Here is a 15,332-nt window from a genome sequence, read left to right on the forward strand (position 1 = left end):
TGACTGTAGGGAAACAGTTGACACAGTGCAATAAGCTGTAGGTGATAGGAAAAGTGCTTAAGTGTTTTCTTTTATTGGTTAAATTTTCCAGAGATCTTCGTCTCAGACAAGGCTCTCCAAATTGAAAATGAAGATTGAGACACTTATGCAACATGTGGGAATCTTCATTGAGGAAACGTTTCGCCACACAGTGGCTTTATCAGTCCAATACAAATCAGAAGGGTGTAAGAAAAGGAGTTTGAGGTAATCAGTCCCTCAGCCTGGAGTCAATGTGTTTACGTTTCCTCAATGAAGATTCCCATATGCTGTATAAGTGCCTCAATCATCAACTTGTCGGGTTTTTTTTAACCTTTCATCAAACTGAAAATGATTATCACAGTAATAAAAGCTATTAAGAAACTCTCAGTAAAGCAAATATGAGAGCAAGTAGAATTTTGTAAGATTTACCAACCAACTAATATTTTCATAAGACAAAGAAAATATTAGTCCCAGCGTGCAAAATATTTAATGGGGTAATATTTAAACTTCGTATAACGAGGGTTGTACTGTTTCCTTGAATCTAGAATACCTAGAGAATGCAAGGCAGAGGGTAATGAACGGGGAGACCTCATCCACTTCACTGGATCAATCTGTTCCACCAGTTGAGGAGAAAGACTTAGCTCCCACTGACTTCCCAGATGAAGTCAAGCGTTTGTTGACTCTGTTGAACAAACGTCGTAAAGCCATTGCTTTACCAGGTGAGAAGATGGGTATAACGAACTTATTGTCCCATCGTATTCCACTTGAACCTGGTACTAGACCTATCTACATACCTGCGTACAAAATGCCTCATTCACAAATTGCTGTCGCAGAAGAATTGATCAATCAAATGCTCGATGATGGAGTTATTGCACCTAGCAATTCACCTTGGAATGCACCCTTGATACTAGTACCTAAGAAGGATGGTACTTGGCGCCCAGTGATTGACTTTAGGAAGTTAAACGCGAAAACTATTCCAGATCGCTTCCCACTTCTTGTACTGGGTGATCTTTTACGTAACATCGGAGATAACAAAGTCTTTTCAACCCTGGATTTGTTACAAGGGTTTTGGCAAGTCCCTCTTCACGAGAACAGCCAAGAGCTAACTGCATTCTCCACTCCTACAGGTCATTATCACTTCCTCCATATGGCGTTTGGATTACGATCCTCCCCTATCACGTTCTCAAGGCTCATGACTAATATCTTTAGAGGTCTAATAGGTAATGCACTTATGGTGTACTTAGATGACGTAATCGTCATGTCTAAAGACGTGGATACACACTTGAAAAGACTTGATGTAGTACTTGGTAAGCTTGAAGAAGCCAATTTAAAGATCAAACTGTCTAAATGTCAATTTTTCAGATCAGAAATTAAGTTTCTTGGTCACGTAGTCACTCCTAGAGGGGTTACGACTGACCAAAGTAAAGTAACTGCAGTACTAAATTTTCCAACACCCAAAACTGCTGATGCCGTAAGATCCTTTGTGGGCTTAGCAGGTTTTTATAGATCTTTCATTGCCAATTTTTCTTCCATAGCTGCTCCTCTAACTGAGTTGCTTAAGAAAGATGCTCCTTTTGTTTGGACCTTCCGTCAAGAAAGAGCATTCCAAACTCTAAAAGAAAAGCTAACATCTGCTCCAATTTTGAAATTTCCAGATTTTTCTAAGCCCTTCTATCTGACAACTGATGCTAGTTCTATTGGCATAGGTGCCGTACTAGCTCAGAAGACCGATGGCAAGTACAACGCAGTTGCATTTGCTAGCCGAGTCCTTACGAAGGCTGAACGTAATTATACAGTAACTGAGCAAGAAGCTTTAGCAATAGTATGGTCTTTAAAGCACTTCCGAGACATTATTTATCAGTACTCTGTTCATGTCTTGACAGACCATGCTCCACTGATACCTTTATTCCAGAACAAACAACCTACTGGAAGGTTAGCCAGATGGACCTTGACTATCCAAGAGTTCAATCCCACCGCTGCCACCATTTATCATGTGGGAGTTCGAACACGTGGATTGGGTAAAAATACTCACGTAGGCTAGAAGTACGTATATTGTAACTGAAGTATGTGGAAGGGCACCACAGCCGAACCTGCCTCTCTCTGCCCCTTGGCTAGACTGACTGAGGAGTGCCCATGGGCAAGGGGGCGCTTGAAATCCTGCTAGGTCAGCAACAATATGAATACAGCCAGTGACTCAGGCAGAGACGGTTGGTAGTGAGTCATCTACTGGTACACTGGTTACTGGTAACTGGTTACTACTACTGAGATATATATATATATATATATATATATATATATATATATATATATATATATATATATATATATATATATGGCTCTGCTGGGGGTTACACTGGAATAAGGCCACAGCATTTAAAGGAAATGGTTAATCCAGTTATTGGGGAAATTGCAGAGACACTGCTTTCAGAGATCACAAGGTTCGTCAACAATTCCTTGGCTGGTCTGATTCCTGATGAAATTAGACCTTTCTTTTTTGGTGCAACACTTTGTGCACTTAAAAAGAAGGATGGAGGAATTCGGCCAATTGCAGTAGGCAACACCTTACGCCGCCTGGTATCCAAAGCTGCTGTCCGAAGTATTCGTGCACAGGCAGCCATGATGCTTCAACCAAACCAGCTTGGCTTTGGGGTCTCTCAAGGAAGTGAAGCAGCGGTTCATGCAACAAGGGCATATATCAACAACCTGCCTGAGGACAATGCAGTGGTAAAATTAGATTTCAAGAATGCGTTCAATCTCCTGAAAAGAGACGTGGTATTAGCAGCAGTACAAAAACATTTCCCTGGTCTCTTCCCTTTTGTTTCAGCTGGGTATAGCAAGTAATCAATGCTTCTCTTTGGAGAGCATGAAATCACATCATCGGAGGGTGTCCAACAAGGAGATCCTCTTGCACCATTTCTCTTCTGTATTGCAGTTAGGGAAATCACAGTCAGACTGACCAGCGAGCTAAACATCTGGTTCCTAGATGATGGCACACTAGCAGGTACAAAAGAGTCCCTCCTACATGACCTTACACAGGTAATGACACGGGGACAGGAAATGGGTCTCATCCTGAATCCATCCAAATGTGAAATCATCTCAGTCAGTCAACAAGTGATAAATGCAGTGAGATCAAAACTACCAGGAGCAGCAGTCATTGCCCCCACAAATAGTGTCTTGCTAGGAGCACCTCTGGGAAGCAATGCCATTGACACAATTCTCAGGAAGAAATTGGAAGAGTTAAGGAGAATGGAACAACGAATAGGCAATCTGGACACCCACGATGCCTTGTACGTTCTCACAAAGTGCTTGAGTCTGCCCAGGTTGACATATTTCCTAAGATGTGCACCTTCATATGATAACCCTATACTGCACGAATATGACAGTATTCTGAGGCAGATTTTTACGAAAGTACTTAACCTTACTCTAGAAGACGGGCAGTGGAACCAAACTACACTTCCAGTCAGACTAGGAGGCATTGGTGTCCGCAAGTCATCACAGATTGCGTTACCTGCTTTTCTGTCCTCGTGTATTGCATCCAGAGAGCTTGTAGCAGCGATTCTCCCTGAACATCTTAGGGACAAGATTGGAGCCCAGGACCAAAAATTCATTGACGGAGCAATGATCTGGGATAATCTAACGGGCTCAGAAACCAGACCTGCTCCCCCCAACAACTACAAACAATCGCACTGGGATGGTCCAATAGTGGAAAATATAGCCTCAACGATGCTTCAGAGTGTGTTAGGGAAGGATAGAGCCTGCCTGCTGGCAGTGAGAGCCCCTCATGCTGGGGACTTTCTGTTGGCTGTTCCCAACTCCAGCCTTGGCACACGCCTCGACCCACAGACCATCCGCATCGGTGTTGCCCTTCGACTTACCGCCCCTATTCTCGCCGAACACAGGTGTATTTGTGGCAGTGAAGCAGCAGACCGATTCGGGTACCATGGTCTTGTGTGCCGTAAATCCGAGGGAAAGATTGCAAGACATGCGGAGGTTAATAACATTATCAAGAGGAGCCTCACAACAGCTGGATGCCCAGCAGTAAGGGAGCCACCGCAACTATGCAGATCTGACGGCAGCCAGAAGCGTCCAGATGGTATCACCCTTCAAGCCTGGACAGATGGGAAGCAGGTGGTGTGGGACTATACATGTGCATCTACCTTGGCTGATACCTATCTCCAATACACCAGGGAGGAAGGAGGGGCCGCTGCCAGCTTTAGGGAGTCCCAAAAGTCTAGAAAATATGGAGAACTTGCCCATCATTATATGTTTGTTCCCATAGGCTCAGAGACCCTTGGCTCATGGGGAAAGAGTGCATCTAATTTCCTTAAGGAGCTGGGAAAAAGACTCATCAGGGTAACTAGGGATCCCAGGGCAGCTAGTTTTCTTTTCCAGCGGCTCAGTGCGGCTGTTCAAAGGGGTAATGCATGCTGCATTTTGGGCACACGCCCCAGCTCTGAGGAGCTGGATGAGATTTTCGCCTTATAATCGGTGATACACACGTAACAACATGTACCGTATATGCCACCTTTATATCAACAATGTATCTCTTAAATCTTCTGTACCATATTATGTAATAAAATATTCCTATTGGTAAAAAAAAATAGTTTAAAAGATGGGGTGGTAGGGGAAGTGGAATATTCAAATGGCTTCAGGAAGAAATCCAAATATTCTTCCTTGAAGCCTTTTTATCCACTTCTCCGAGGCTATGGGTCCCACAATTTACACCAGAGGTGGACCCCATCCTATATATATATATATATGTATATATATGTATATATATATATATATATATATACATATATATATATATATATATATATATATATATATATATATATTTCAACAAGTTCGCCGTCTCCCACCGAGGCAGGGTGACCAAAAAAAAAAAAAAATCTCCAAAACGAAAATACTTTCATCATCATTCAACACTTTCACCACACTCACACATTATCACTGCTTTTGCAGAGGTGCTCAGAATACAACAGCTTAGAAGCATATACGTATAAAGATACACAACATATCCCTCCAAACTGCCAATATCCCAAACCCCTCCTTTAAAGTGCAGGCATTGTACTTCCCATTTCCAGGACTCAAGTCCGACTATATGAACATAACCGGTTTCCCTGAATCCCTTCACTAAATATTACCCTGCTCACACTCCAACAGATCGTCAGGTTCCAAGTATCATTCGCCTCCATTCACTCCTATCTAACACGCTCATGCACGCTTGCTGGAAGTCCAAGCCCCTAGCCCACAAAACCTCCTTTACCCCCTCTTTCCAACCCTTTCGAGGACGACCCCTACCCCTCCTTCCTTCCCCTATAGATTTATATGCTTTCCATGTCATTCTACTTTGATCCATTCTCTCTAAATGACCAAACCACCTCAACAACCCCTCTTCTGCCCTATGACTAATGCTTTTATTAACTCCACACCTTCTCCTAATTTCCACACTCCGAATTTTCTGCATAATATTTACACCACACATTGCCCTTAGACAGGACATCTCCACTGCCTCCAACCGTCTCCTCGCTGCTGCATTTACCACCCAAGCTTCACATCCATATGAGTGTGTTGGTACTACTATACTTTCATACATTCCCTTCTTTGCCTCCATAGATAACGTTTTTTGACTCCACATATACCTCAACGCACCACTCACCTTTTTTCCCTCATCAATTCTATGATTAACCTCATCCTTCATAAATACAACCGCCGACACGTCAACTCCCAAGTATCTGAAAACATTCACTTCTTCCATACTCCTCCTCCCCAATTTGATATCCAATTTTTCTTTATCTAAATCATTTGATACCCTCATCACCTTACTCTTTTCTATGTTCACTTTCAACTTTCTACCTTTACACACATTCTCAAACTCATCCACTAACCTTTGTAATTTTTCTTTAGAATCTCCCATAAGCACAGTATCATCAGCAAAAAGTAACTGTGTCAATTCTCATTTTGAATTTGATTCCCCATAATTTAATCCCACCCCTCTCCCGAATACCCTAGCATTTACTTCTTTTACAACCCCATCTATAAATATATTAAACAACAATGGTGCCATTACACATCCCTGTCTAAGACCTACTTTTACCGGGAAGTATTCTCCCTCTCTTCTACACACCCTAACCTGAGCCTCACTATCCTCATAAAAGCTCTTTACAGCATTTAGTAACTTACCACCTATTCCAAATACTTGCAACATCTGCCACATTACTCCTCTATCCACTTTATCATATGCCTTTTCTAAATCCATAAATGCAATAAAAACTTCCCTAATTTTATCTAAATACTGTTCACATATATGCTTCAATGTAAACACTTGATCTACACATCCCCTACCCACTCTGAAGCCTCCCTGCTCATCCGCAATCCTACATTCTGTCTTACCTCTAATTCTTTCAATTATAACCCTACCGTATACTTTTCCTGGTATACTCAGTAAACTTATTCCTCTATAATTTTTACAATCTCTTTTGTCCCCTTTCCCTTTATATAAAGGGACTATACATGCTCTCCGCCAATCCCTAGGTACCTTCCCCTCTTTCATACATTTATTAAACAAAAGTACCAACCACTCCAACACTATATTCCCCCCTGCTTTTAACATTTCTGTCATGATCCCATCAGTTCCAGCTGCTTTACCCCATTTCATTCTACGTAATGCCTCACGTACCTCCACCACACTTACATTCTGCTCTTCTTCACTCCTAAAAGATGGTATACCTCCCTGGCCAGTGTATGAAATTACCGCCTCCCTTTCTTCCTCAACATTTAAAAGTTCCTCAAAATATTCTCGCCATCTACCTAATACCTCCATCTCCCCATCTACTAACTCCCCTACTCTGTTTTTAACTGACAAATCCATACTTTCCCTAGGCTTTCTTAACTTGTTTAACTCACTCCAAAATTTTTTCTTATTTTCATTAAAATTTCTTGACAGTGCCTCTCCCACTCTTTCATCTGCTCTCCTTTTGCACTCTCTCACCACTCTCTTCACCTTTCTTGTACTCTCCATATACTCTGCTCTTCTTACAACACTTCTGCTTTGTAAAAACCTATATATATATATATATATATATATATATATATATATATATATATATATATATATATATATATATATATATATATATATATATATATATATATATCGCCAGCGAGACAACTATCGTTTATGTATATATTTAGATGATCATTTAATTTTCATCTGATAACATTTTAAATGACTTTTCCAGTCAAACATTTTTATATTTCGACCCCTTAAAAATACAGGTGTCCACAAAAACACTGCCTGATTTCAGACAGGTATAACATGTGACTTATTATAATAATCTTTCTCAGTTAGTAGCTTCGGATGAAGGATTTCATTCATTTTCACGTGGTATAGTGTAACATTAAGGCACTCAATGTGCGCCCCTCTGGTTGCTCTGCAACGTCCCTATGGGACGTTAGCTCCAGAGGCGAGAGGAATAAACATTGAGGTAAGACTAAAAAAAAAATTGATTCTAGAAACCCCGAAGAAAATACGATTACTGATAACGTATGATCTGTGAAACTTTGTTAGAAGCCCAGTAGTTCAGCGGTAAAGCGCTGAACCTGTTGTTCTTGGGACCACGGTTCGAGTCTCCCGTCCACCTTTCTGTTTATTCATTTACAGTCGTTCATTACGACTTGGAGTTCATATGATAATGATTTAGGAGATTCTAAGAAACAGAAAAGGTAGACAGAGGGTAAGAGAGAGGGAGGTTAGGAGAGAGGGAGGTTAAGAGAGAGGGAGGGTAGGAAAGAGAGGGAGGTCCCAATCTTCTAGCTTACTGAGAGGCCTTTTTCTGTGTTTCCTTTCCATCAATGATCAATTTTCTCCCTCTTTTTCATGATCTATGCTCTCGATCTCTTGTTCTATGTGTTCCCTTCCTTGATCCGTCCCCTCCTTCCCTTCATCCCATTTTCCATCTTTTCACTCCCTCTATCTCTTCAGTCCCCGTTTTCCTTCTCTCTCTCTCTCTCTCTCTCTCTCTCTCTCTCTCTCTCTCTCTCTCTCTCTCTCTCTCTCTCTCTCTCTCTCTATCTATCTATCTATCTCTCTCTCTCTATCTCTATCTTCCACTATCTCCTCCATCGTCCATCCATCCATTCAATCCCTCCTTCTATCCATCACCTTCCTCCCCTATCCATTGCCGTACTTCCCTTTCATCCTTTCTCCATCCATTACCTACCTTCCTGCATCCATCTATCAATCCCCTCCTTTCCTCAATTTACTCCCTCCCCAAATCTCATTTTACATCCCCTCCCTTCTTTCCTCCCTTCGTTTCCCATCCCTCCCTTCCAGCATTCTCCCTCCCTGCACTCTCCCTCCCAGCACCCTCTGTCCCCGCATTCTCCCTCCCTGCACTCTTCCTCCTTGCACTCCCCTGTATGCTAGTGTGGCTGGAGATGAGGGAGATGAGAGAGATGACAGAGAGAGAGAGAGAGAGAGAGCTATCACACCAGTAACAAGGATTTACACAGTTTCATTTCCATCAAACAAGAGGAGTGGGCGGGTCCTGGACGCCATCTATTGGACAAGTGCCGCTGCCTGATATTGCACCTCCGCCTCCTTGTTAATTAGTTTTAATATTGTATGTAATTATGTTATGGCCGGGTTATAATAAGTGGTTTAGAGAGTAATTTGCTCCCGGCTGCTGCGTTTTTGATGTTTTGTCTTTGGTGATGAATGTGTAAAACTGGGCTTAGAGGTGTAGTGGAGACGGGGTTACGGAGAGGGTGACAGTTACTGGGAGGGTGACGGGGTTACAGGGTGACAGTTACTGGGAGGGTGACGGGGTTACTGGGAAGGTGACAGTTACTGGGAAGGTGACCGTTACTGGGAGGCTGATGGGGGTTACTGGGAAGGTAACGGGGTTACTGGGAGGGTGACGGGGTTACTGGGTGGGTGACAGTTACTGGGAGAGTGACGGGGTTACTGGGTGGGTGACAGTTACTGGGAGAGTGACGGGGCTACTGGGAGGGTGATAGTTACTGGGAGGGTGACGGGGTTGCTGGGAGACAGTTACTGGGAAGGTGACGGGGGTTACTGGGAGGGTGACAGTTACTGGGAGGCTGATGGGTGTTACTGGGAGGGTGACAGTTACTGAGAGGATGACGGGGTTACTGGGTGGGTGACAGTTACTGGGAGACTGACGGGGCTACTGGGTGGGTGACAGTTACTGGGAGAGTGACGGGGCTACTGGGAGGGTGATAGTTACTGGGAGGGTGACGGGGTTGCTGGGAGGGTGACCGTTACTGGGAGGCTGATGGGGGTTACTGGGAGGGTGACAGTTACTGGGAGGATGACGGGGTTACTGAGTGGGTGACAGGGTTACTGGGAGGGTGACAGTTTCTGGGAGGGAGACAGTTACTGGGAGGCTGATGGGGGTTACTGGGAAGGTAACGGGGTTACTGGGAGGGTGACAGTTACTGAGAGGATGACGGGGTTACTGAGTGGGTCACAGGGTTACTGGGAGGGTGACAGTTTCTGGGAGGGAGACAGTTACTGGGAAGGTGACGGGGGTTACTGGGAGGGTGACAGTTACTGAGAGGCTGATGGGTGTTACTGGGAGGGTGACAGTTACTGAGAGGATGACGGGGTTACTGGGAGGGTGACAGTTACTGGGAGGATGACGGGGTTACTGGGTGGATGACAGGGTTACTGGGAGGGTGACAGTTTCTGGGAGGGAGACAGTTACTGGGAAGGTGACGGGGGTTACTGGGAGGGTGACGGGGGTAACTGGGAGGGTGACGGGGTTACTGGAAGGGAAACGGGGTTACTGGAAGGGAAACGGGGTTACTGGAAGGGAAACGGGGTTACTGGAAGGGAAACGGGGTTACTGGAAGGGAAACGGGGTTACTGGAAGGGAAACGGGGTTACTGGAAGGGAAACGGGGTTATTGAGAGGGAGACGAATTCACGGGAGAGGACTTACTGGGCTAGGGATGACTTACTGGGCTAGAGATGACTTACTGGGCTAGAGATGATTTACTGGGAGAGAGAGGACCTACGGGCTAAAGATGACTTACTGGGCTAGAGATGACTTACTGGGCTAAAGATGACTTGCGGGGCAAGAGATGACTTACTGGGCTAGAGATGACTTACTGGGCGTGGATTGAAATTTGTGTCCCGTGCAGTAATAGTCTACTCTTTAGAAAATTACATTATTATAATAAAAAAGAAGCGCTAAGCCACAAGGGCTATACAGTAGAAAATTACAGATTAAGAGAGAGAATGTGTATTGTGCATCTATTGGTTTACATTGATATGTAGATCAGGTTTTACCGTGATCGTGTAATAATTCGAACAGACACGGAAAAAGACATACACACACACATACAAATGCAAACACAGCAGCGTACACACAAACACACAGACAAACGTTTGAAGAGAAGATTCTTTACAGAAAACCAGCACAGATTGAGATGAAAGACCTGTCTAACAAATTTCCTGGAGTTCTGTGACAGTCACAGAGGTAAAACAATATAGGGCTGTGAGAATCGCATCTTCTCGGACTACAAAAAAACATTTGATGCAGTACCACATCAAAGACTTGTCCAGAAACCAGAGGAACATAAAAGGTTACAAGGCAAAGTCCTTTTAGGGGGTCAAGGAGTACTTAAATGACAAAAGATAGAGAGTAACAGTAAAAAATGAGACATCAGAATGACAGAGTAACGAGGCTCAGTACTAGGACCGCCATTATTCCTAACATAAGTGAATGACCTACCAGAGACTGAGCTTTGTGTGTCACTGCTGTAAAATGAGAAAAATAAGAATAGAAGACAGTGATAAACTTCAGATCTAAAAATAGAAGCGTAAATGCAATCTAAGTGGGTTATCCAGTTCAATTCAAGCAAACGTACGGTCATTGGAATCGGAGATGATGGTAAACTTAACACAGTATTGGGGAAGAGAATCTTCAAATATTAGAAAGTGAAAAGGCCCTATGGGTAAATATATGGGTAACATATCACCAGAAATACGGTTGAATCTTATAACATTAGAGGTAAATAGAAGATGAACAAAACTTAGGAACTTGAATATAATCAATCAGAATGTTATGCATAACGTATACTAGGCTAGGGATTGACAGTTATTTTGGCTAGTGTACCTCTTCATGAAACATGTACATACTGATGGCTATACATTTAATATAGATACTAATATATAATATTTGCACAAAATAAAGTCTTGTTTATGAAGGTACAGAATATGAGGTCAATATTAATTAACATAGAGATTTTTGGTAAATAAACATATTACTTAGCTTTCTCTTTTAGGATTAATGCTAATGATAATACAAATATTAATACTACAACTAGTAAAAGTATTCAATTAAGTTGCAATATAATTAATACTTTAAACATATCAATGTAATAAAAGAAGATCGATCTTTTCCTGAGAATTTATTTGTCTTTCCTTAATGAGACGGTGGCAGGGTAGAGTTTGGTTGTTTTTGGTGCCCAGCTCCCACTTAACAAGGATTAAAGAACATTTTTTCCCCTTTTGATACATGCAATGGCAGGCCACAGAAATATTTTGGCTGGCCAAATTTGGTGGGTAGCTCTCGTCTTGCCCACTGCTGGTCAAGCATGTGATCAAAATCGAAAAGGTTCAAAAGTTTGCAGCCAAGTTAATACCAGAAGTGAAGAGAATTGCACTATGAGAGGTTGAAAAACCTCTCCTCTGACGACCTTGGCGGAGAGAAGAACTAGGGAAGACGTGATTATGACATACACAATCTTAAGAAACATTGATGGGAGAGAAGAACTAGGGAAGACGTGATTATGACATACACAATCTTAAGAAACATTGATGGGGTAGATTAGAGTAGACACATGTGGAAGCTGAAGATACTGATGGGTTACAAGGCTGTAAGGAAGTATTTCTTTAGTCTCAGGGTTGTTAATTAATAGTGGAATGATTTGGAGACAGCATTGGTGGAGGTTAACCCTATACACAGCTTCAAGAGTAGGAACGTCAAGGCCCGAGAGGCTAGAAATCAGTGATGCTGATTAAGATGGTTTAGGAGGAGAGGTCAGGAGCTAAGTTTCGACCCTCAAACACGACTCGGTGAGTGCAATTCTGTGAACACAGGCGCACGAGCGCGCTCGCACACACGCATTCACACACAATTCACACACACACACACACACACACACACACACACACACACACACACACACACACACACACACACACACACACACACACACACACACACACACACACACACACACACACACACACACACACACACACACACACACAAATATTTAGGGAGGTTGAAGTATACTTGGGAATTGACAGAAATTTGAGGGTAGAATGTTCTGAGAGGTATTTATACAACGTGTTTGCTTTAGAAAGCGAAACTACTGCAAGTTGTGAAGGGCTTCTAGAGAGAGAGAACAGGACGTGCAGCTCCAACAAGAAATAGCAGAGTTGCACAGATATAGCACCAGCGAGAAATGACTCGCACAGATTTGTATTACTAACGGAAATTGAGTGCTAGAGGCATGTAGCACCAACAGGGAATGACTGTGAGTACCATGGGTATGTAGCTAGCAGGGTAGGAAACATTAGTGGGGGAGGGGGTGATATGGCCTCGTAGATTCTAAGGAGTTATGTGGGTAGGGGTAAGATGCCACTAACACTGGCAGGAGAAAATATGAGGAGGGTAGATTGTGAACCCCTGACTGACTCTACGAGGAATGGACCAACAATTTAATAATAATGTAAACCTTCGTTTAAATTATTATTATTTTAGGCAAGGAATCTCTAAATCCGAGGGAGCCATACGGTGTATGGGAAATGGGAGGCAATAAGGTTTAACCCAAGGAAGTGTAGAGTAACTCCAGTTCCTGAAGATAAGTTCGTTTACCTTAGATTTTACAGATTTAAAGAATAATATTCGATTTCTTTCTGTGATTACGTGACAGCAATTGTTAATTTCTTCAAGAATTGGATGCAAAAGCCTTTGGTTGCCGGATAAAAATCAAATGATACCATCAACACCTGGCAAGAAGAGCTCTTTAGGGAGTTCTACTAGCATGTGACTTGACTGATAATTAATCAACGTTACTTAAAGGCAAGGGGAAAGTACTGAAGAGTACTGCAAAAATGTTGTAAGAAACGCTTTGAAAAGTTAACCTTATGAACATAAAGATCTTCCCTCATCTAACACACATGATACTGGAGCAAGATCTTCCCTCATCTAACACACATGATACTGGAGCAAGATCTTCCCTCATCTAACACACATGATACTGGAGCAAGATCTTCCCTCATCTAACACACATGATACTGGAGCAAGATCTTCCCTCATCTAACACACATGATACTGGAGCAAGATCTTCCCTCACCTAACACACATGATACTGGAGCAAGATCTTCCCTCATCTAACACACATGATACTGGAGCAAGATCTTTCCTCATCTAACACACATGATACTGGAGCAAGATCTTTCCTCATCTAACACACATGATACTGGAGCAAGATCTTTCCTCATCTAACACATATGATACTGGAGCAAGATCTTCCCTCACCTAACACACATGATACTGGAGCAAGATCTTCCCTCACCTAACACACATGATACTGGAGAAAGATCTTCCCTCACCTAACACACATGATACTGGAGCAAGATCTTCCCTCACCTAACACACATGATACTGGAGAAAGATCTTCCCCTCACCTAACACACATGATACTGGAGCAAGATCTTCCCTCATCTAACACACATGATACTGGAGAAAGATCTTCCCTCACCTAACACACATGATACTGGAGCAAGATCTTCCCTCATCTAACACACATGATACTGGAGCAAGATCTTTCCTCATCTAACACATACGATACTGGAGCAAGATCTTCCCTCATCTAACACACATGATACTGGAGCAAGATCTTCCCTCACCTAACACACATGATACTGGAGCAAGATCTTCCCTCACCTAACACACATGATACTGGAGCAAGATCTTCCCTCATCTAACACACATGATACTGGAGAAAGATCTTCCCTCACCTAACACACATGATACTGGAGCAAGATCTTCCCTCATCTAACACACATGATACTGGAGCAAGATCTTTCCTCATCTAACACATATGATACTGGAGCAAGATCTTCCCTCACCTAACACACATGATACTGGAGCAAGATCTTCCCTCACCTAACACACATGATACTGGAGCAAGATCTTCCCTCATCTAACACACATGATACTGGAGCAGGATCTTCCCTCATCTAACACACATGATACTGGAGCAAGATCTTCCCTCACCTAACACACATGATACTGGAGCAGGATCTTCCCTCATCTAACACACATGATACTGGAGCAAGATCTTCCCTCATCTAACACACATGATACTGGAGCAAGATCTTCCCTCACCTAACACACATGATACTGGAGCAAGATCTTCCCTCATCTAACACACATGATACTGGAGCAGGATCTTCCCTCACCTAACACACATGATACTGGAGCAAGATCTTCCCTCATCTAACACACATGATACTGGAGCAGGATCTTCCCTCATCTAACACACATGATACTGGAGCAAGATCTTCCCTCATCTAACACACATGATACTGGAGCAAGATCTTCCCTCATCTAACACACATGATACTGGAGCAAGATCTTCCCTCATCTAACACACATGATACTGGAGCAAGATCTTCCCTCATCTAACACACATGATACTGGAGCAAGATCTTCCCTCACCTAACACACATGATACTGGAGCAAGATCTTCCCTCACCTAACACACATGATACTGGAGCAAGATCTTCCCTCATCTAACACACATGATACTGGAGCAGGATCTTCCCTCATCTAACACACATGATACTGGAGCAAGATCTTCCCTCACCTAACACACATGATACTGGAGCAAGATCTTCCCTCACCTAACACACATGATACTGGAGCAAGATCTTCCCTCATCTAACACACATGATACTGGAGCAAGGTCTTTCCTCATCTAACACATATGATACTGGAGCAAGATCTTCCCTCACCTAACACACATGATACTGGAGCAAGATCTTCCCTCATCTAACACACATGATACTGGAGCAGGATCTTCTCTCATCTAACACACATGATACTGGAGCAAGATCTTCCCTCACCTAACACACATGATACTGGAGCAGGATCTTCCCTCATCTAACACACATGATACTGGAGCAAGATCTTCCCTCATCTAACACACATGATACTGGAGCAAGATCTTCCCTCACCTAACACACATGATACTGGAGCAAGA

Source organism: Cherax quadricarinatus, chromosome 82, assembly GCF_038502225.1.
Source record: "Cherax quadricarinatus isolate ZL_2023a chromosome 82, ASM3850222v1, whole genome shotgun sequence".
Classification (NCBI taxonomy): Eukaryota; Metazoa; Arthropoda; class Malacostraca; order Decapoda; family Parastacidae; genus Cherax; species Cherax quadricarinatus.